This window comes from Cryptomeria japonica, chromosome 10 (genome assembly GCF_030272615.1).
Source record: "Cryptomeria japonica chromosome 10, Sugi_1.0, whole genome shotgun sequence".
Classification (NCBI taxonomy): domain Eukaryota; kingdom Viridiplantae; phylum Streptophyta; class Pinopsida; order Cupressales; family Cupressaceae; genus Cryptomeria; species Cryptomeria japonica.
In genome coordinates this window covers 48,461,759-48,471,351 of record NC_081414.1, presented here as the reverse complement: position 1 = coordinate 48,471,351, position 9,593 = coordinate 48,461,759, and the positions used below count along the sequence as shown (strand labels likewise).

The 9,593-nt window shown below is 42.9% G+C and overlaps 1 protein-coding gene across 4 annotated transcripts in view; it reads left to right on the top strand.

Annotated features, from left to right (window-relative positions):
* Positions 1–8,226: 8,226 nt before the first annotated feature.
* The window catches only part of LOC131029476 (uncharacterized), a 218,695-nt gene continuing 217,328 nt past the window's right edge, over positions 8,227–9,593 (top strand). Inside the window, exon 1 of one of the 4 annotated variants that reach the window (XM_057959982.2) lies at positions 8,227–8,635. The gene's annotated coding sequence lies outside the window, so the exon portion shown is untranslated. The remainder of the gene's footprint in view (positions 8,636–9,593) is intronic. The other 3 variants (XM_057959990.2, XM_057959997.2, XM_057959972.2) reach the window with 3 other exon arrangements.

The window sequence follows — 9,593 nt, the reverse complement described above, 5'->3', positions numbered from 1 at the left end:
CTTGAGATTCTTAGCTCCACCCCTTTTAAGGGTGCTCTATCGGTAAGGCTGCAGACGTAGGAAAAACATATCATCCACCTCAAATACCCTCTCAGTCCTGTGCCGATCAACGTAGACTTTCTGCTGATTCTGTGCCTGCTACAAATTCTCCATGAGAGATCTCATGATATCCTGGTTCTCTTGTAACCAATCCTGTGCCAAAGGAGCCCTGCTGTCACCTACAACCATATCAACAAAAGATAATGCATCGTAACCATAGAGGGCTCTGAAAGGAGTCGTAGCAATAGACATATGGTGTGTAGTATTATAACAATACTCGCCCAAATACAACCAACGCACCCATGCCTTCTGTTGTCCTGCCACATAGCTGTGCAAATACCCCTCAACCCACTTATTAACAATCTCGGTCTGCCCATCTGTCTGTGGGTGGTAGCTGGTACTGGGTGTCAATTCCATACCTGTGAGCCTAAAAAGTTCTTGCCAGAAAGAACTCATGAACCTGCTATCCTTGTCACTCACTATGGTCTTGGGGAGGCCATGGAGTCTAAACACCTCTCTGAAAAATAGCTCAGTTACCTGAGATGCTGTGAAATCAACTGCAATAGGAAAGAAGTGGGCATATTTAATTAACCTGTCCACTACAACGTAGATACAATCTTTCCCCTAAACCTGAGGAAGACCTGTAATGAAATCCATAGAGATCCTTGTCCACTTCTGTTCTGGTATAGGTAAAGGTTGCAACAAACCAGCAGAAAAAGTATGCTCAGACTTATTTTGCTAGCACGTCATACACTCATGGACATGACGTAGAACATCATCTTTGAGACCCTTCCAAGAGAATCTCTCTTGAACTGCCTGTAAGTCTTACCATACCCTGGGTGTCTTGTGGTAGGAGTATCATGGTAAGCATGTAGAATCTGTTCCTTCAACTGAGAACCCGGAACAAGATATACCCTGCCTTTGTAGTAAATGACATCATCCACCACACTGTACCTATCATCCAATACCAATCCATCCATTATCTCACAAGCATGTTAATTTTTGGAGTACTCAACTAAAAGTTGCGCCTTCCAATCTGCTGAAATCTCACTCAATGAGCATAGGGCAGCAAGTGATAGTTTCCTAGAAAGTGCATCAACAATAGTATTATTCTTTCCCTTAGTGAATTCGACGTCAAAATCATAGGCCTAGATCTTGCTTACCCATTTTTGTTGACGATCATTGAGCTAGGTCTGATCAAGGAAATACTTCAAACTGTCGTGGTCTGTTTTTACCACGAATTTGCTGCCAACAAGATACTGTCTGAACTTGGCTAATGCATGCATAATAGCCAACATTTCCTTATCATATGTAGAATACAACATCTCATTATCACGCAACTTCCTACTCTCGTAAGCAATGGGATGTCTATTATGTATCAACACCGCTCCAATGCCCGCACCTGAAGCATCACACTCAAGTACAAATGGTTGCGAGAAGTCAAGGAGTGCCACAACTGGACAAGTGCTCATAACCTCCTTGAGTCTGTCAAAGACCCCATGTGCTTGTTCTGTCCATCTAAAAGCTCTTCTCTTTGCGAGGTCTGTCAGGGGTGCTGCCAATTGAGAGAAGCCCCTCACAAATCTCCTGTAGTAAGCACATAGATCGAGGAATCCATGTAACTCAGTAATGTTCCAAGGACAGGGCCAATTACGAATTGCCTGAATTTTCTCCTCATGCACCTTCACCCCATCAACACTGATGGCATGACCCAGATATAAGACCTCTCTAAGTCCAAACTCACATTTGGACAACTTAGAAAATAAAGACTGACTCTCCATGATGCTAAGTACCTCCTCAACATGTCTGAGATGGTCCTCCCAAGTACGACTGTAAATCAGGATATCGTCAAAGAACACTAGAACCGACTTCCTCAACTACTTGTTGAAGATATGGTTCATATAGGACTGGAAAGTGGCTGGCGCATTGGTAAGGCCAAAAGGCATCACCAGAAACTCATAGTGCCCATAGTGACAGCAGAAAGCAGTCTTGTGTACATCCTCTACTCGTACATGAATCTGATGATAGCCTGAACGAAGATCAATCTTAGAGTAGTAGATAGCTCCATGAAGCTCATCCAACAACTCATCAATGCATGGAATAGGATATTTGTTCTTGATTGTCTTCTTGTTCAATGCCTGGTAATCAATACACATCCGAAGTAGATAGAGCTAAAGAGGGAGCATGACATTCCCATAAATCCCCATTTGTGGATATTGTCCCAGGTTAGAGATCTATTCAAAGCCAAAGTCCAAGCAAAGCAATTACACTTCGGCCAAGACACATTATTCCACACCTATTTCCACTAGTGCACCTCTCTTCCCTCAAGTCTTCGATTTAACAATACTTGGTATCCACTGGCCACCGTAAACACGCCCTTACGATTTGGAGACCAAGCAAGCCCATCCCTACCCTTGAGGGAGCTACAGTGTCTACTCACCAAAATGCCCTACAGCTCAGCACACTCTTCCTCCATCCCAACAATTGACCACTCATTAGGAGTCTTCCACCTCTCCAAATCCAGCCGTCCACACCTCTAAATAGCCTTGAAGTCACTCACCCTTGACCATCCAGCCTCCAAAAATCTCTGGCACATATTCCCAAGGTTAGGGAACTGATCAAGAATGGGAGGAAAGCCATCCCAAGAGTCGTTCCAGAAAAGGACCTCTTCCCCCCTCTTGCAAATCCAAAAGAGTCATGCCTTAATGAGAGAAGCCCCCCTCTTGAGAGTATACCAGATCGAAGAGCCCTTTCCCTCGAGCGGATATCTAAGGATTTCCTCCATCGGGACCCTCTGCATATATTTGTTGGCCAAAATCTTGGCCCAGCCTCGATCCTGCTCAACACACCACCTCCAGTACAATTTAGCCGCTAGAACCTCCCCAAAAAGAACAGACTGCCTTAAACCAAGCCCCCCCGACTGCTTCGGGCTACACACCAAGTCCCAATTGACAAGGCTCCATTTTGAAGAGGAAATATTGCCTGCCCATAAGAATTGCCTAGCCAGAGAATCTAGACCCTTCAAGAACCACTTGAGAGCCACGTGAAGCATACAACGATAGATCGGAAGAGCTTGAACCACCAACTGAATTAGTTGAACCCTTCGAGCAAAAGATAGCCATTTATGAGTCTAGTGTTCAACCTTCGTGCGAAATTTATCCAAGATACCCTGCCAAGACTCCCTAGGAGGGTTACTAGGAGAGATAGGAATACCCAAATAAATCAAGGGCAAGGAGCCAACTTGGAATCTCAAGATAAGAGAAATCCTCCTTTGAATAGTTTCGGGAGTGTTGAAAAAGAGGATAGAAGATTTATCCTCATTGATCAGCTGGCCTGAGGCCGCAAGATAAACATCCAAAACCATACGCAGATTATTAGCTTCTCTGATCTGAGCAAGCCCCATAAGAGTCGTGTCATCCATAAACTGCAAATGAGACTATGGCTGCAAGTCATTACCCCATCTCCAACCCTGAATAATACCTAGACCCACATTATGCTTAATCAGCTTCCCCAGACCCTCTGCCAGGAGAATGAATAAATAAGGGGAGAGGGGGTCCCCCCGACAGAGACCCCTAGACGCACCAAACAACTCAGTATGATCTCCATTGATAAGCACAGAGAAAGAGGTAGTCGTAAGACAACTCATAACACACTAGATCCACTCATCAGCAAAACCAAAAGCCTTGAGGATCTTCTGAAAGAAGAACCACTGAACTCTGTCGTACGCCTTAGCCATATCCAGCTTGATAAACATAGCTTTTTCCTTGGAAGTTGCCATAGAATGAATGGTCTTCGTAGCAATGACCACCCCATCCAAAATTTGACGCCCTTCCACGAACCCACTATGCTCCTCAGAGATAACATTCCCTAGGCACTTCTTCAATCTATCCACTATCAGCTTAGAGATGATCTTATAAATCACATTGCAGAGAGAGATGGGGCAGAACTGGCCTAACTGCTCAGCCCCCTCACACTTGGGGATAAGAGCATTGAAATTCACATTCAACGCCCGAAGCATCTGCTTATTCCTCTGGGACTCCTGCACAACCTCCAGTAAATCCAGCTTGATAATATCCCAGAATTCTTGAAAGAATTCAACTAGGAACCCATCCGGTCCAAGAGCTTTTCCTTTCCTCATGTGAAAGACAATCCTCTCAAGCTCTTCCAACAAAATAGGACCCAAAAGCTGCTCATTCATCTCCCCCGTGACAAGAGAAGGAATGCAAGTGAGAACCTGGTTCTCCTCCCCCGTTTCCCCCTGAGAGTCCTCCCTAAAGAAGGACAAGAAAAACTGAGACGCCTCCCTAGATATATCCTGCAAGGATAAGCATTGCTCACCTCTATCATTAACCAGAACAGGGATGGAATTTCCACGCCTTCTAGCTTTCACTGAGTTGAAGAAGAAAGCAGTGTTTTTGTCCCCCTCCTTCAGCCAATCAATACGAGCTCTCTACTTCTAGTAAATTTCTTCCCTAAGCTCCCATTCCTCTACCACCTTGACAACCTTGTCTTCCTCCTTGAGCAAGTCCTTAGACAAACCATGCTCTCTGATTTTGCTGGTGATCCCATTCAACACAATTTGAGCAACTTTCTTGGCATGAAAAATGTTCCCAAAGCCCTGTCGGTTCAACTGTTTAAGCTGAAACTTAATAGATTGCAGCTACTTGGCAAAGGAGTACATGGCAGTGCCAAAGGCCGACCTCCCTTTCCTCCACCACTCCGCTACAAGAGCTTGCAAAGTAGGATCCCAAAGCTCCATTAGTTGGAATTTGAATGAAGGTGAGAGAGCAACCCAAGCCGAAGAAGAAACCAACTCGATGGGCCAGTCATCTGACCCTCTCCAGTCAAAAATATCAGAACTGGTGGACCACCCCCCACCAATCCAAAAACTAGAAACTAGGAAACAATCCAACCTCTATGCAATCCAATACTCTCCCACCCTCCTATTGTTCCAAGTGAACAAACCATTACCCAACTTAATGTCAACAAGTTGCAACAAGGAAATATTATCGTGAAAAAGGAAAGAAGAAGGTTCCAACCACATAACCCCCCCCCCCCCCCCCCCCCCCTTCATTTCATTTCACTCAGCTCAAGGATGGCATTGAAGTCTCCTGCCATAATCCAAGGATGAAAAGGGGCCAGACTTCGCATACAGGAAATATGAGACCATAAGTTTTGCTTACCCCGAAGATCAGTAGGGGCATAGATGTTAGAAAACAAAATGAATTCCCCAATCTCGAGACTAGAGAGAACCCCAGATAACGAAGATCGGGAGGCAACCCACCAAATAGGGCAAAACCTTAAGGGGTTCCAAAGACAGGTCACCCCTTCAGAGGAACTAGCTGCCCCAACACACTAACACTCGCCACGACCCCACAACTTCGGCACCAGGCCCATCACACTCTCCACTGTAAGTTTAGTTTCTTGCAAAAATAAGACATCAGGTGAATGATTCCTAATCAAATCCCAAACAACTTTTTGTCTAGGGCCACTGTTCAAGCCCCTCACATTCCATGAAAGCACAATCATTTTGGAGGATTGGAAAAGTGAGAATCCAAAGTCTTTACTGACCCTGACTCAACCAAATTCTCCCCCATCAATTTGATCTTGTCCAAATCCTTCTTTCTGCCAACCTTTGAGCTCTTCTCTGAAGCACTTTTCTTAATATCTTTCTGATGCAAACCCAGGTGAGCAGAGGACTTATTGCTTTTGACCCCAGCCGGTTCCAGTTTCAAAGCAATTAGAGAACCCTCCCCCTCAACCAAATTCACCTCAATCCCAGGAGTGAGTCCCAACTGAACCCCTACTGGCTGATCCATCTCCATCAGTTGGCTTCCAACCACTAGCAGGGTCTGGATAGGGTCCTCAATTACTCTTTTCGGAGCCCCCCCTGACGCACCTTGATCCAAAGGGGTTAGCCCCAGATCAACTTCCTGATGGAAAAGGTCATCCAAGGCCTCAAATTTGTTAAAGGTATCCTCCTCCTGTCTCTCTTGTAAAGACCTCTTTTGTCCTCTGTTCCTGTTCTTTGTCTTAACTGGGACAAAACCATCAGTACCCCCAGCCTCGACAAACATGGCAGCTTTCTCTTTTTCAGCCCTATCTTGGCTCGGTTTCGACTGTTGAGGTTGGCGCACCACCGATTTATATCTAGGTCACTTACGCTGTAAATAACCATACTCATGACACAGACGCCATCGAAATGGTAAAGTCTCATAATCTAACTGTTGTACCCAAGAATAAGAGCCTGCACACATATCTATAGCATCTGGCAAAGGTTTACTAAGATCAATTTCAACACAGATACGCGCAAAGGTCATTACCTTTCTCCCCAGGGTTTGCGTAGAAGATCCCACTGGCTTCCTAAGTAGAGCGACAAGCATCCGAAGCACATCTTCCCAGCAACATTCCACATGAAAACGTGGTAAACGAACCCACACAGAAACCCTATTCGGGAGCTCCTCCGAGGGGTTAAACCTCACATGCCAAGGTTTGATGAACAACCTCACCTGGTTGTAAAAATACAGACCACCTTCAAAGACCCTATTGCAATCCTCCATGCAGTTGAAAGTAACCATGAAGTAGTTGTTTGCCATTTCCCCCTCCGGAGCCCAAGTCCTCTGCGCCCAGTTTTCCAAAAACTACAAAGAAACCCTCATTCCCAAAAACTTGCAATATAGTGAGTGTTTTGAAAAGTATTCGATATCTTCCGCTATCATCTCAGGAGGAATAACCAGCTTTGGCCTCTCACTGCATCTCTCCAAGCAACCATTAATCTTCAAAATGCGAGAGCTACCAGCACTACCAGACCCCGAGTCTGAGGAGAAAAGGTTATTGTTAAACGTCTTCATGCTTTATGATGGGGATTTTGAGCCCATCGCAGCATGAAAATCCATGACTGGCGGAGCTTTCGAGGCCTCCCCGCCAATACTCAACATAAAACTCGAGACGATCAAAACCCTACACCCCAAAGGGGCCCGAAAGATTTAGAAGCCCCAAAACTCCACCCCTCCCCAACACACCCGGGATGGAGGTCCAACCTCGGCCCCCAGCCTTGCTGGAACCCTCGACCTGCTTGGAATGGCGCCCGAGTCGCGCAACCTGCACCCTCCTGCAGCCCGCCGCGCGTCTCCCCTTCTCCCTCTGCTGCTCCCCGCACTGCTCAGACCCCCCCGCACTGCACAGGCCCCCCCATGCTAGGGCATCACTGCCCTAGCTCAGCGCTCTGCAACCCCCTCCCGCGCGACATCGTTCGCCCATTCTATTTTAAATTTTAATTTAGATTTATTTTTGAAATTTATTCTAATTATTCATATTTTTATTTTGATTAATAATAATATATTGTTTCTTTAAATGTGTTACATATGTTTTGTTCAATCTATATGTAATTATCTAGTTAAAACAAATCTTTAAAATTAAATGATTGTATGTTGCTTATATTGTTTATAATCACACTAAATACACAAATACATGTGTCTTGATGGATCGAAAAATATGACGTAATAAAAAATATTATAATGTATATTTAAATAATTATATATTTATAACTTTTTAAATACTATTTTTAGTTTTAATAATTTAAAAAATATTATAATATATCTCCTTATATATATATCCCTCTCTCTACCTCTCTATTTATCACTTCTTATATCTTTATCTTTTTATCTCTCCATCACCCTATCTCATCATCTCCCTCTACCTCTCCTTCCATCACACTCTCTCTCTCTCTCTCTCTCTCTCTCTCTCTCTCTATATATATATATATATATATATATATATATATATTTCTTCTTTCATCTCTCCCTCTATCTCCATCTCTCTATCTTTATATATATCACTTCCTATATCTTTTTTAATCCCTTGCTCCCTCTCTCTCTCGCTTAGTATATTTATCTCTTCCATCTCTATCTATTGTTTTCTCTTTTTATCTATCCCTCTCCTCTCTATATCCCTCTTCTTTTCCCTCTCCATCTCCATATCTATCTTTATCTCCTTATCCCTCTCTCCCTCGCTCTTCTCCATCTATCTCTCCCCATTTCTATCCCTATCTCTTCCTTGTTCTTCTCACAATTTATTCCAAAAAATAGACCAAAATTTCCCAAAGTTACTTTCCATGCCTCTTCGGCAACCCATTGCACGGCGCAATTGCTAGTTTATTTAAGTGATTAAATTGCTTTTGTAAGAACAAGGAAGTAAAGGTCTACTCCGTACCCAGCATATGGGGGAGCACGACGTTTTCAACAAGGGAGTTTTCAACTAGGGAAAAAGAGAAATAGATTCGAAGGATAGAGGAAGTTAAATGGAAGGCAGCCTTAGGGTTTGGATATCTTTTTTTTTAATTTTCCCTCTAAACTGTATTTCAACATAAACCCCACAAGGAAGACTGAAAAGACTTTGTCAAATAGGTTGTGGGATATATAACAAATAAAAGCCGGCTAGCTTCCGCAAGAGTCGAACCTGCGCTGCCGATTGGGCGTTTCAAGGCCAACAGGAAATTAAGTTAAGCGGCGCAGGGTGCAAGCAACAACAGCGGAGTTATAATCTCTCTAAAGACGCCGAAACGTTCTTTTGCTGGTTATTTTACACATTAATCTGAGTGAGTGTGTTTGTTACAGGAATGCTTTGGTTACATCATTAAATACAAGTCTGAGTGGCATTTGGCATTTGGCATATGCAGGCAAAGTTTTTTTTGGCAAAATTAAATTATTTTAAATTTTAATAATACATGTTAAGAACTTTAAATGAATGTCAGCCGTGTTCCAGTTTTTGCACACATGAAATATGTCTTTTGAAATGAATTTCAAACGACTTCATAGTGTTCAATTTGGTTAAGTATTAATGTTTAAGATAATTTATGTTTAGGTTGTGGGAAGGGCTTGGACTGATTTTCCTCTAAATTGGTCACCTAGTTAATGCGTTAGTACACTTTTCATGAAAAATACAGAGTAGAAAGTAACAATGATTCGAAGTATTTTAAGAAAAAGAAGAAAAAATGAAATACTAGTCTTTTATGCGGCTGGGCACTCTTATATATGAATTATATAAAGTGGGTGATTGGATGGATGGAAATAGCAACAAAAAATAGAATTAAAATAGAAGAATTTTAACCTCCACCAAATCAAAGACAGTCCATGGGACAACAGACCTTGTCATTTTAGCTTTCTGAAGTGCTGATATTCTACTATTTATGGCGAACTCCCCCATGTTTTCAATTTTTCTTTGAATATATCTTGTAAATAGGCTGCAGCTAAAATACCTGTGTAATTGGTCAGAATATAACTGTAAGTTTCACTCTCTAAAATAAAGTGTGTTTTGGTTCAGCTGTTCTAGCTGTGCAAAATACATATGCTCTCTCCTCCTTTTCTTGTTTTGACTTCTTCTATTTACTTGTTTTGCACCGAAGATGATATGAGTTAGTCTTAAATTGGGCTATGGATATTTTTGCTCTCTAAGGGATGTTTGCCCTTGTATAGGTCTTCTGTTGATGATCATAAAGGGTTATATTCATCAAGGTAACATTTCCTCTTTCTGTCTAATGCCATTTTCCACATAGA